Consider the following 12,339-nt stretch of genomic DNA (forward strand, 5'->3'; position numbering starts at 1 on the left):
TTGTGATTTTTCATCCTCTGTCATGTGCCAGGTGTTTTTTTTTGTAAATGAAGTTATTCGTTTATAAAAATAGTCAGCCATCAAACTGTTATCCCATTGCTCTTATCTCATTCCTCCTTAAATCAGTTCTCAACCTTATTCTTTCCAGTAGTTAACTAACAGGGCTGCAGATTCAGTACATAAAGCCTTCGATTCCGACTCTGACTCCTCGATTTATGCTACCTTTGACTCCAACTCCTTTGTTTATACAGGGGGTCCTCGACATGCATCGTTTCGACTTTACGGTGGTAATCCCATAAATAATTAAAAAAATAAATTTCGACTTGAAGCAGCGCGACGTAAAATTCAAATGTCGCAGGCGAACTTGTTTGTGAGCACGGCGGAAGAATACGCTGTTTGTTTGGGAGAGATGGCATCGCTTGGGTCCCAAGCGACTCCACCTTTGGGTCGCTTGGGTCCATACACTCTTTGGATACCGCGTGCTTTGTTTACATCCGCTCTCTCACTTTTGTGTTTGTGTTTTTTTTGTGACTTTTTATCCTTCAATATGGCTCCCAAATGTAAGGCAGATGCTTCTGATGGCAGTGTGTTGAAGAAAAGGAAAACCATTACATTAGAAGTGAAATTAGACATTATTAAAAGGGCAAAAAAAAAGGGAGAAACGCCAATGAACATTGGGTGCGCGTTGAACTTAAATCTTACCACAGTCGGTACTATTATCAAGGATAAAGTTCGCATCCTTGAACACGTGAAAGGATTGGCACCCATGAAATTGACTGTGATTACGAAAAAACATAGTAGGCTCATGATTGAGATGGAAAGGCTTCTTGTTCTTTGGCTGGAAGACCAGCATCAATGTCATATCCCAATTAGCCTCATGTTAATTCAAGAAAAGGCGAAAAGATTGTTTGATCATTTTCCTATGGCCTAGTTCTGTTTCTTGATATATACGTATGACTTTAGGGTGTTTTAGATTAGGTAAGTAACTTAGGCTATGGTAATTCTGACTTGCATCGAAAATCGCCCTAAATCAGTTCATGGGAACGGATCTCCAACGTAACTCGAGGACCCCCCTGTATATTAATATAGGAAGTAAATAATCAATATACTAATTTTTTTGTTTACTATATCAATTGAAAGCACTCAACATACAAGGCATTTCATCACTGCCAGCATGAATCAGGCTACTTTTTAGAACTCTAACCTGTTAAAGTTTGGGTCTAAAGGCTATAGCTATGCCATTGTGGCTTTTATATTTTATTTGATAAAGAAATTACAAACATTCAGTAACCTTAAATTATAATCAAAAGACAAAATTTAGAAAATAAAAACATTGGTCAATTGAGATATTTTTATCAAAAAGCTATAAATAATAAAGTTTTAAGAATATAGAATATAACACAAAGAAATCATAAAAGAAAATAGGAACATCTTGATGATCTTTCAATCCATCTCTTATTGTTAGCTGCAGAGCATGAACAGCACAATGCATATGTTGAACTGTAATTAGCTTAGATGCTTCTTCAGCAATACCATATAAAATTTCAATGCTCTCTTCTGTTTCTGCTGTTTGTGAATTACTTGCAGAAACATCATCTTCTGATATTTGTGTGTGCTTTCTTTGTCAGATTTATTCATTTTCTCAATTGTGCTTAACATATTTGAAACATTATCTGTTACAATACATAGAATTTGCTCCTTTTTAATTTCAAAATCTTCTAAAACATCTTCCACCTGTACCTCTGGATATATGGGATGAGAATAGTTTTTGCTGTGATCCCATATATCAAATGGGTGGGTGTGGGGGTGAAGGATATCTGTTTTATAGGGATTGTAGCCATTGGTTAGAAGGTGTGGTGAATATAATTGAGCTCTGTAGCAAGTGTTATATCATTAAACCAAATAGTCCTGGCTTCGTTATTGTTTTAGGGATGCCATATTTATTAGGCCGGATGATTATGTGATTTGTTTATATATCTTCCATGCACACTGGATCTTTATAAACTGAAAATAATGAACCACTTGAAGAAAGATTTGTAACCAGTGTATCTAGGTATGGGAGATAGTTATTTGTTTCCTTTTGTGTTGTGAAATGTATTTTTAGATGTTGGTTGTGCCTAGAACTATATTTCAAATACATATACGTAATGTAGCTGAACTAGTAGTTTGAGTGTGGCAGTATTGAATGTTCTGTTCTCTAAGTGCTCTACATAGAAATAAGTTAGAAGAAACCAGTCACAGTCCCACCTGCATTTTTTTTTCTTTTCTATGTAAAAAAAAAACCTGCATACAAATTTGAATCATTCAGAAATGTTAAGGGAGAAGTGAGGCTTAAACAAGTCAGGGGTCTGATACAGACTGTTTTAATAGCATAGCTGTTTCCTCAAAATTGTATCACTGCATCTTTCTAGCCAATGGCTAGAAAAATGTTTCAGTATCAAAAAGTTTTATTTTTTTCTCTGCTGGTTGAGCTAGTGTTATTAGTATAATTTCTTATATAACATACATGAAATACTTTTGCTTTCCTCCACACTATATCCATTCATATTGAAAGAGAAGTTTACATGTGACATCAGTAGTCACCTACAGAGTTGAAATCTTTGAATGCTGACCAAAAGAAAGAACGTGTGCTGTCATCTCAAGGGATTTTGAGTCATTTTGAGAAATTGGGTGCAAATGTTCTGACTCGTATTGTGACTGTTGGTGAAACATGGCTTCATCACCATGACCCAGACACCAAACAACAGTCAATGGAGTGGAGACACAAAGGTTCTCTACTGTCAAAGAAGTTCAGAACCAAAAGTCAGTGAGGAAGGTTCTTATCTTTTCTGTTGCAAAAGAGATCTGAGTTCACTTACCATTATCCTAAGTAACACCAAGTCAACAGACAAGACCAGATCTCATCCTCTCTCTCTCTGCCTGCTTGTACTAACGTTTCCATCCTTTCTCTCCTGGCATAAACACATATGAATAGCCTCCTAAGCATCCAAGAAACTAGGCATTTTTTGTTCAAAAGGAAATGTCACATCCAACCAACTCCTAGCTATATACAAATCCACCCATGTCTAGAATACTGCTCACATGTTTTGGGTAGTTCACTCAAAACTTTCCTTAAAATCCTTGATGCTGTCCAAAGGGAAGCAGTTAGGCTCATTGATGATCCCTCTCTTATAGATTCACTTCAACCTCTATCTCAGAGATGCAGTGTTTCAGCACTGTGTCTATTCTAAAGGTACTTTCATGGTCACTACTCCAGTGAATTGGCACCTATCATTCCTTCAATTTCAGTTGCATCTGTTAATTCAAGAGCAGCAGCTACCTAGCACCCCTTTACTGTGCTACTGTAAATGTACCGAACCTGCTTCTCCTCATCCTCTTTTATTCCATCCACCTCTGTCTTCTGGAACAGCCTTCCTCATGAAGTATTACAACTTACAGCTCTTCAAAAAAATAATAAAATAAAATAAAAAACTTCTATCTCAGTCCCCATTTGTACCCACACACAGCACTGATATATATATATATATATATATGTGGCGATCAGCTTTTACTCGGTTGTTATACATTTGAAAAAAAATAGATTTAATGACTCCAAGACCGAGATAACATATAAAGATTTTAATGATAAATACTACTAGTTTCGGCATATAGCAGCCTTCTTCAGGTATTTATAAAGGAAAGGAATACTAATAAACATTGAATTATTTAAACAAACTGGAAATTACAGGTACAAATTGCCTCACATAATCGATACATAAAAACGTATTTTTCAAGTTGTTCCAACTGGCGTGCCATTGTTTGTTGCAATTGTGCGTGCAAGTTCACGTGAACGCCAATATTGAATAACTGCAGCATGGCTATCTGGGATGTTATAACTTAAATTATTATTTAAGTGGACCGGGTTCAGTAGGATTTTCCTTGATTCTACGATTTTCCTTTCAAACTCATCTTCACAGCGAAAAATATTTTCTGATCTATTCCAGCATACAGAGTGGCTTTGTTGGTCATCATTAGGATTATTTGAAAAAAGAACATGACTGGATAACGCAGTTGCATGAGATGTCTCTCTTATGCTCTTCTATGCGTTGTTCAATAGATTTGTTAGTTTGACCAAAGTATGGGATATTGCAATCACACCACAATTTATATACTCCAGGGTACTTAAGGTTGTGATGAGTAGGTTTTGGATGGCTGATTAGAGAGCGGATTTTTGGAAGTGTGGTGAAGAAGGTCCTGATATTATATTTTTTAAGGACTTTAGCTATTTTCTTAGAGAGTGTGCTAATGTATGGAATGGAGATGCTACCTTTAAAATTAATAGTCTCGGTCTCCACTGCTTAGGAGGGTTCAGAAGAAATTTCTTAATTGTTTTTTCAGAGTATCCATTTTGTTTAAAAATAAGAGTGAGGTGATTCATTTCTTTTTGTAGTTCATCTTGTTCATTTAAGAGAGAACGTGCTCTGTGTCCTAAGGTAGATATAATTCCAAGTTTTTATGGTGGAAAATGATGAGAAAGATTATGCAGATATCTATTGGTATGCGTAGGTTTTCTGTACATAGAGATTTTTAATCTTTCAGAGCATCGTGTAAGCATAACATCCAAAAAAGGTAAAGAGTTATTATTTTCTATATCAGCAGTAAATTTTATATTAGGATGTTGGATGTTTAGATGACGAAGAAAATCTGTGAGAGCTGTGTGCCCGTGATTCCAAATAATGAATATATCATCAACATATCTTTTCCAAAAGAAAAGATAACAACTGAACGCGCTAAAAGAATTTATCGTAAAGCTAAGATGGATCTCCTCAGCGAAAGAATTACAGACACAAAACGTGGTTTAGCTTTTTTGTTCAGCACTAAAAGATCTTTAACTCAAAAACTTGAAGAAATTATGGATAATGTTAACTTACATGATTTTATCATTAACAGTGAAGCACAAGCCACACGAATACAAAACAAGAATAAATATACTCTTATCAAGAAATTTAATAATCTAATAAGGACACAAAACAGATCTGGTCATAGTGATGCCCGTATTAATCCTGAAAAGGTTGTAGTGAACAAATCGTCTCATATGTTAACGGATGCAGAAACGAATATTCTTAGCAAAGGTCTCAATTTTATTCCTTCACCAAAATTTATCCCTAAAGAATCTCTTCTTACAAAAATAGAAAAAGCAAGTTCACTCATTCCTAATCATTTGGCGAAACTTCTTCGTATTGAATCGATTTTTATTATAAATAATGCCAAACCTCCAACAGATAATATTTCAGTGGCTGAAAGAAAAGCCCTAAAAAATCTAAAACAGAACAGTAACATTATTATTTTACCTGCAGATAAAGGCAACTCTACAGTCATCCTCAACTCTGAAGATTACCACAACAAAATGCTTCAATTACTTGAAGATAGTTCAATATATTCAATTCTTCAGGAAGATCCTACAAGAGAATTACAAAACCGTACAAACAACTTGTTAAAGACTGGGAGTGAACTTCCTCATAATATTCGCCTCTCATTACGCTCTCTACATCCTCTTATCCCACGCATCTATGGAGTTCCAAAAATTCATAAAGAAAACATTCCTCTTCGCCCAATTGTGGAAGGAATTGATTCACCTACATATAAACTTTCAAAATATTTAGCAAAGTACCTCAAGTGTTTCTCCAATAAATCTTCATCTTTCATCAAAAACACCGCAGATTTTGTTTCTCATATTAAAGATATTCCCATCGATGATAATGATATTCTAGCTAGTTTTGACATATCTTTATTTACTAACGTTCCTACGGACGAGGTACTTACATTACTACAGGACAAATTAGCCAAAAAAATGTTCACTTTATTAAAGCATTGCATTCATTCTGGTTACTTCAGATATAAGGACTCCATTTACCAACAAAAACAAGGCCTGGCAATGGGCAACCCTTTGTCCCCAGTGCTAGCTAACATCTTCCTTGAAGACTTTGAAAAGAAAGCCATATCTTCCTTCTCATTTAAACCAAAAGTTTGGAAAAGATATGTTGATGATATATTCATTATTTGGAATCACGGGCACACAGCTCTCACAGATTTTCTTCGTCATCTAAACATCCAACATCCTAATATAAAATTTACTGCTGATATAGAAAATAATAACTCTTTACCTTTTTTGGATGTTATGCTTACACGATGCTCTGAAAGATTAAAAATCTCTATGTACAGAAAACCTACGCATACCAATAGATATCTGCATAATCTTTCTCATCATTTTCCACCACAAAAACTTGGAATTATATCTACCTTAGGACACAGAGCACGTTCTCTCTTAAATGAACAAGATGAACTACAAAAAGAAATGAATCACCTCACTCTTATTTTTAAACAAAATGGATACTCTGAAAAAACAATTAAGAAATTTCTTCTGAACCCTCCTAAGCAGTGCACAACAGAGACTATTAATTTTAAAGGTAGCATCTCCATTCCATACATTAGCACACTCTCTAAGAAAATAGCTAAAGTCCTTAAAAAATATAATATCAGGACCTTCTTCACCACACTTCCAAAAATCCGCTCTCTAATCAGCCATCCAAAACCTACTCATCACAACCTTAAGTACCCTGGAGTATATAAATTGTGGTGTGATTGCAATATCCCATACTTTGGTCAAACTAACAAATCTATTGAACAACGCATAGAAGAGCATAAGAGAGACATCTCATGCAACTGCGTTATCCAGTCATGTTCTTTTTTCAAATAATCCTAATGATGACCAACAAAGCCACTCTGTATGCTGGAATAGATCAGAAAATATTTTTCGCTGTGAAGATGAGTTTGAAAGGAAAATTGTAGAATCAAGGGAAATCCTACTGAACCCGGTCCACTTAAATAATAATTTAAGTTATAACATCCCAGATAGCCATGCTGCAGTTATTCAATATTGGCGTTCATGTGAACTTGCATGCACAATTGCAACAAACAATGGCACGCCAGTTGGAACAACTTGAAAAATACAACGTTTTTATGTATCGATTATGTGAGGCAATTTGTACCTGTAATTTCCAGTTTGTTTAAATAATTCAATGTTTATTAGTATTCCTTTCCTTTATAAATACCTGAAGAAGGCTGCTATATGCCGAAACTAGTAGTATTTATCATTAAAATCTTTATATGTTATCTCGGTCTTGTACACACACACACACACACACACACACACACACTTCTTCATGAAGTGCTTATTTTGCAGTGTGTGTGTGTATCCACCTATTTGAATGAATTGGAGCCTTTTTTTTTGTAATATTTTATACGTAGATAGTATGTAATGTTCCAGTATTTTTTTTTCTTCATTTGCAGAATTCATTTTATTATAGGCACTGACTATCAAGTTAATGCACAGTTGTACATCACAAGTAGTAGCAAGAAAAAATAAACACTGCATAATTTAGTTTTCTAACATTTAACACAGAAACCACCTCACAAAGTCTAAAGACTTACTGCAGGAGGCCCACAATGACCGTTCACTCACAAAGCAAGCATAATCCTTCGTAACTTCCACTGGTAACCAATTCCGCTTGGAACCTTTCTCCAAACAAAAAATCTAGTTCTCCTACCCTTGTTAACTATGCTTTTGTTCTTTAAGAGATACTTGTGCCATGAGAGGGTTTCTTTAATTCACAAAAAACACAAGGAAATAAGTAATGCTATTTATTTAAAGCCATATATTTCAGCCTGATGATGGCCTGTAATATTCAGGCTGAAATATATGGCTTTAAATAAATAAATATTATTTATTTCCTTATTTTTCATATGAATTGAAGATATGCTTTTATGCAACTTCCAGGGATGAGCCCTTCTTCTCTTCTGTGTAGAACAGAAGAGAACAAGGCATAATTATTCATGAAACGACTGAATATTTCCTCTCAAATCATTCCCTGTAAAATTTCTTCTGCTACATCTGTAAAAAGCTGATGAAAAAACTCTTTAATGTATATATTACTATCATATCCTCTATTTTCTCTCTGTCAATTAAACTTTGTAACATCCTCATAGTGAGTGCTCCACATAGCAGTCACCATTTTGCTTGCTCACCTCTGAAGTATCTCTAACACCTCCCACTGACCAAATTTGTGTACAGTGGCAGATGTTACCATATAGAAGGAATAATTTTCTAATCTCTACTTGCAGTGTGTTCAGCATTTAAGTAATCCTTTGAGCAGTTATTTTTCCCACTTTTGCACGTCTTCTGATCATCAATTCCCTGCCACCATTACTCCCAAATCCCTTGCTCCAATAATGTATGTAGAACTTATACTGCCAGTGTGTGCAGAGGATAAGTTATATCATCTTGGATAATCTCTTATCTCTACCATTATTAAATTATTCATGAAACAACTGAATATCCCCTCTCAAATCATTCCTTGGATCACTAATTATAAATTAAATAACACTGGACCAACTATACAGTCTTGGGCTAGTCTTGTCTTCTAGTCATCTACCTTCTCTTGGATTCTACTGTATCATATACTATTCTTTTAGGTTTGTTACTTAGCCATCCTCTTATCCAGCTCACTAGCTTCATTTCCATTTTTTTCAGTTTACATAAGAGTTTTATATAGTATTTTGTCAAATATCTTTGCAAAATCCAGTAGTATCATGGTGTAGCCATTTTCTTGATCCTTTTGCTTGATCCTATCCTGTAGATTGTATCCTGATGCAGTCTAAGGGATTCTTTACATCAGCATTTCTGCCTGGACTAGAGCATGCATAATATGTTTCTGACTTACCCTTGGCATGAAAGAATACTTAATAAGATGCACTCAAGATATTTATTTAGTATTAAAATGTGAAAGTTTCTTTGAATAAATTCTTGAAGATAAACACTAATAATCATCACTACTTGAGGATGGTGGAGCTGTATTAATAAATTGCACTCTACTTGAGTTGTTAGTGAGCAGATTTAGTGAAAGAGTTTAAAATGTTGATCATTTTTCTTGTAACATTAATCTGATTAGAAATCAGTCTTTTGTGACTCCAGGAGATTACAAATGTATCACTTTTATAATATTCAAACATCAGATCATAATGACTCGCTCTCAGATTTTATTATTTGGTCAATGTTGAGCTGTGTACATTTCTCCATGCCATAGTTCATTCAAAATTATAAGATCATACTTGTTTAATATGGCCTTGTCTGTGTTTCAGAACTTGCAATGAATATTCAACATTGTAAGGGGGAGTTGAACGTTTTTTCTTTTTTTTTTTTTTTAACCAGATTTGTATTTTGGAATTTTATAATTTATATTTAATTAAATGATGTATAATTTAAATATAGAATTTTTTTCATTATACCAACTCCAATATTTCATTAGAAATTTGTTTGCAAGCCTACTCAACATAATTGTAAATTTACTGTCTTATTTTATATAAATGTTTAAATAATCTAACAGATAACGTATATATAATTCTTTTGAATTATTCATACAAACAGTCAACAAATATGAAACCATACTGTCTCTAAAATTGTTTTGTAATTTAACTATTCTTTCCTTTCCAAAAGACATTTATTTAGCCTGATTTTTGTGGTACACTAAAATAGTCGATTCTGACCTCGTTCTCATAAGTTGTTCATCATGCACACACGTGTATAGATAGGGTACACCTGACCCTTGATTTACACGGTATTTGAATTGCATGATTTCTGTTTTGCAGTTTAAAAAAAATTATTTGATTTAGGTTTAAAATGGTTTAACAATAACAGAAAAATATGTGTTTTGTATTAAAAAGGCATGTATTTATCCTCTACTCATTGTTATGAGTTTTGTACTCATTGGTAGCATTTGAATATGTTGCACCAGTTGTTGTTCAACTGTTATGGTACACTGAGGTATCAGTCTGTCAGACAGGTACACACAGTTTTTAGATGTAATCATTAAGCTTTAAAGTAATATATTCTGTATACAGTGTGGATTTAAATTAATCTGCTGCATTATTTATTAAATTGTTTGAAAATAATGTAACGAGACAGTTTTTCAGACAGTCACTCTTAACTATACTATTTCTTTAATTATAAATTTTTGAATAAAAGTATTTGTTTTATAGCATGTTTTATTATCCTTAAATTTTTGTTGCGCATCCATACATAAGAATAAAGTGTTAAATTTATTTTAAGAAATACTTAAATATTTAATTGAGTGCTTTGGAACCTATCCTCTCATTTTCTATACAGATATTAGTCTCAATTTACACAATTTTTCATTAATTGTTTTTGCAAAACAAATCTACCATGAAAATCAAGGATTAGGTGTATATGGAAGTTGATTAAAAAAATTTTTGGTGGCTTTTATAAAAACAGAAAATTTTAATTTTGCAGCATATTGAACTTTTGGAACAATGATTTTTTTTTTTTTTTTTTTATGTTGGGCCCATACTCAAGAGGTTGGTTGAACCTATACTACATTTATATATAGTATGTTTACATTTGATTTAAAAGTCTGTATATTGTATTCCTTGGGAAATGCATCTGGGGTAAGACTGTTCCACAATACAGCAGTATTGTGGAACAGTAGCATGGATGAAGGAGGAGGAAAAGAAACTTGTTCTGTGGGTTTCAAGGTGTACTGTGAAAGGATGTTGGGTGGCAGCTGTACATGTTGCAAATGGGCTTAGTCCTGACTGGGCGAATTATTGATGCTATTTCAGATGAAATAGCATCATTTCAGATGAAATAGCATCAGTTTGCCATGGAAATATTTGTAGAATACACAAATAGCAGAGACTAAATGTTTATGTGAAAGTGAGGAGAGTGAATTGGTAAGAGATGGGTCATTTATCAACCTAATTGCTCTCCTCTGTATTGAGTCCAGCATTTTGAGGGAGCTTTTAAGAGCTTCACTCCAAATGTGAGAGCAGTATTTGATAGCTGGGCAGATTTGTGATTTGTATAAGGTTAACAGCTGTTTAGAAGTGAAGTAATGTCTTGAGTGAAAGAGAAATCCTAGTTTTTTGGAAGCTGACGATGCAATGGTGTGATGTGTTTATGCCAGGAGAGGCCTGATGTCAGGGTAATTCCAAGAAGAGAAATCTCATCTTTTCTGGAAATTTGAGTGTTATCAAAAATAATATTGGAGGAAAATGTTTTTTTTTTTTTTTGTGAGAAATGAGACAAAACTGAGTTTTACCAGCATTGAAGTTGACGAGGTTATCTGAGCCCCACTGAGGGATGGCTTGGAGGTCAGAATTGAGAATTGTGGTGGTTGATGTTCTGTAGGTTGAAGTGAGTTGTGTAGAGTAAGGTTTGTGAAATGAAAGGGAGGAGTACAGTATACTCTCATCTGCAAAACTGTATATTGGGTTGGAGGTCAACTGAAGTAGGTTATTGATATATAGAAGGAAGAAGGTTGGTGAGAGAACAGAACCTTGTGGAACCCCAGCATTAGTTGGATGGTGAGAGAATTGGGAACCGTCTACCATCACACATAGTGTGCATCCAGACAGAAAGCTGGCAATCCAACTACCAAAGTTCTGAGACAATCCAAATGATGGAAGTTTGCTTAGTACTTTGTGCCAGACCCAGTCAAAAGCTTTAGAGATATCAAGTGCAACCACTTGACATTCACCAAATTTCTCCATGGCATTTGTCCAGAGATGGGTGATATATGAGAGTAAATCTCCTGTTGATTGGCAGCAATAGAATCTGTACTGGTGGTCGCTTAATAGCTGGGTGCCTTCAAGATAGTGTAGGAGTTGAGAATTGATGGTTTTCTCCATCACTTTAGATAGGACTGAGGTGAGTGAGATAGGATGGTAGTTAGATGGCAGTGATTTGTCAGGAATGGGTTGAATATAGGCAGTCAATTTCCAGGCTTTTGGGATATATACCAGTGGAGTAAGAATATGTACAGGCAGCATAAGATAGAAGTTAGTTCTGGTGCACAGACCTTCTGGATAACTGGAGGAATTCCATCAGGGCCAGGGGATTTTTTTGCATCTAATTTGGATAATAGGTTTCTTCTCTTTCTGGCAAAAAGGATATAGGGGACATCATATGTTGGGTAGGTGGAATGACTGGGGGCATTTTCCATTGCTAGTTATGTGTGCATTGGAGGCAAAGTGTGAAGCCAGGAGATTAGCTTATTCTGCGGGTGATGATACAATAGAACCATTTGGGTATGATGGGGTGGGAATAGCATAGGGCAAAACTTATGACCAATTGCTTTGGCAAGAGACCAAAAGGCATGGCTGCTGTTTGGGCAAGCTGCAAGTTTCCTGCTTTTTGTCTATTCGAATTCTATTCTTGAAGCATCGATGGTTTTCTTGCACCGGTTTCAGGCTTCAGTATAAGCATTGAAGGTAGATGGAGTTCTT

Source organism: Typopeltis vanoorti, chromosome 20 (genome assembly GCF_054136105.1).
Source record: "Typopeltis vanoorti isolate ZY-2024b chromosome 20, IOZ_Tvanoo_1.0, whole genome shotgun sequence".
Lineage (NCBI taxonomy): Eukaryota > Metazoa > Arthropoda > Arachnida > Uropygi > Thelyphonidae > Typopeltis > Typopeltis vanoorti.